Source organism: Monopterus albus, unplaced genomic scaffold (genome assembly GCF_001952655.1).
Source record: "Monopterus albus unplaced genomic scaffold, M_albus_1.0 scaffold3.1, whole genome shotgun sequence".
Taxonomy (NCBI): domain Eukaryota; kingdom Metazoa; phylum Chordata; class Actinopteri; order Synbranchiformes; family Synbranchidae; genus Monopterus; species Monopterus albus.
The window spans coordinates 4,116,374-4,118,949 of record NW_018127883.1 but is presented as its reverse complement, the minus strand read 5'-3'; positions in this window follow the sequence as shown (position 1 = coordinate 4,118,949).

Genomic DNA, 2,576 nt, shown 5'->3' with positions numbered 1-2,576 from the left:
GACAGAGTGCTGAGAGAGGAGCTATGGTACTGTATGAGGATGTCAGGAGTGGCAGAGATGTCAGAGGAGTTGAGGATATGTATGAGAGGAGTACGACAGTAGTGAGATGTGCTGTAGGTCAGACAGAGGAGTTCAAGGTGGAGGTGGGGCTACATCAAGGATCGGCTTTGAGTCCCTTCTTGTTTGCTATGGTGATGGACAGGTTGACAGCTGAGGTCAGACAGGAATCTCCGTGGACAATGATGTTTGCGGATGACATTGTGATCTTTAGTGAGAGCAGAGAGCAGGTGGAGGAACACCTGGAAAGAAGAGGAATGAAAGTCAGTCGTAGTAAGACAGAATACATGTGTATGAACGAGAGGGAGGGAAGTGGAACAGTGAGGTTACAGGGGGCTGAGGTCAAGAAGGTGCAGGAGTTTAAGTATTTGGGGTCAACAGTCCAGTGTGATGGGGAGTGTAGGAAAGAGGGGAAGAGGCGAGTGCAGGCGGGTTGGAGTGGGTGGAGAAAGGTGTCAGGAGTGTTGTGTGACAGAAGAGTGTCAGCAAGAATCAAAGGAAAGGTGTACAAGACAGTAGTGAGACCAGCTATGCTGTATGGGTTAGAGACTGTAGCAGTGAGGAAAAGACAAGAGGCAGAGATGGAGGTAGCAGAGATGAGGATGTTGAGGTTCTCTTTAGGAGAGCACATCAGAGGGACAGCTCAGGTTGGTTGTTTTGGGGACAAGGTCAGAGACCAGATTGAGATGGTTTGGACATGTGCAGTGGAGGGATAGTGGTTATATTGGTAGAAGGATGTTGGAGATGGAGCTGCCAGGCAAGAGGTCAAGAGGAAGGCCAAAGAGGAAATATATGGATGTGCTAAAAGAGGACATGAAGTTAATTGGGGTGAAAGTAGAGGATGCCGAGGATAGAGTTAGGTGGAAACAGATGATTGGCTGTGGCAACCCCTAACGGGAACTGCCGAAAGAAGAAGAAGAAAGAAGAAGAAGAAGAAGTTAAAAATTAAGTCAGTGGTTCCCAGGTATTCTTCTTCAAACTTGGCTTTTTTTCTCTCCAACCCCCATTAATCATCTCATAACGCCTCAGATTTGTCTTGTGAACCATGACTAACTGATTCAAATCATCAGTCAGTCAGTCCAATTTCAATAAATAGTTGTACAGCCTAATCAGGTATGGCAGTGGGTGAGTGACATAAGGTAGACATATAGACACTGCTGTCTACTAAGCTGCATAAATCTTTCAAAACACTAACAACCTGTCTCCCCTTTGCATGCCATGTGTGTATGTAACCACTGTTTTGGACACTGATTGATGATTAAGGGCTGGCATGCTGACTAACTCTTGCCCCTTTCCCATCTCCCACGGTGTCATCATCTGGTTGTTCTGTACTCATGCCTCCTGTCACAGTGAGGCCGTGCCAGCATGAAAAGCTTGTTTCAACAGCACTTCCCAGGCATGTAATTGTCACTGGTATGGGGATAAGCATTGCTCAGCTAAGGCCATAGCCATCAACTCTCATGCCCTGTCCAAAACAGCAGTACATGGTAATTTGCAACTGTTTTCATGTATTTATTGTTCCAGGAGGAAATTTATGACCTTTTCATGGCATCATATCTTTTAGTTATTATGCTCCTCAAAAATGGAACAGCTTACAGAGGCAAATAAAGCTAGACTTACTTGTTCTGTTTCATCAGTTTAAACTGCTTCTATATGATACTAACCAGTTTAAATGTGTGTGCTCCAAGTATCCTTGGTGATGTGTAACACTGGATATGTGTTATGTGTTTTTATATATTGTGGTGTATGTATTTGTCTTTAGTTGTGATGCAAATTTTAAAAAAGTGCCCCTTTGAAAATGAGAGGTTGCTCTAAACTTGTTTTTCCCTGGTTAAATAAAGGTTAATGATGATGATGATGAACTGCACCTGTATGTGTGTCACAGAAATATGCACACTCTAAACATGCAATACACACAATAAATATAGGAGCATATGTGCACATTTACATTCATGTCCCAACATTTAATCCTAAATACTCCTACATTTATACACATGCACACAGATACATTTTATTCATGGCTTTCTGGAGCAGGCCATCCTCTATAGGTCCTGTATCTGCAACCAAAGGGTGAGGGCATTGTTTGCCTTGACATATCGGAGGCTGGCACTTTTGTGAAACAATAAATCTGTATGGTATTTTTTTCACTGATGCTGCATGTTGTTGCTGGTTTCATGTAGGGTGGATCCACTAGATGGGGCTACCTGCATCACAGCATACTCATCTTACTTTGCACTGTCATATGATATGAGAAGAGAAACACTTATAAAAATGCATCCCTGTCTGATCTATTGGACTGGCCTTATCTGAACAGACCCTAATAGTTAATTCTAGCATTAAAAGTCAACATTTATTCTGTATTTGTGGGAGTAACATCAGGACCTGTTAAACAGGCACGTACTTTCACAAAGTTGACAGTATGAAACAGCAATAAAAAGCCTAACATCAAAATATGTATCAGCTGTTTCAGTTTCAGAGGCCCATAATCAGTATTTCTGGGATAAATTTGGATTACACGA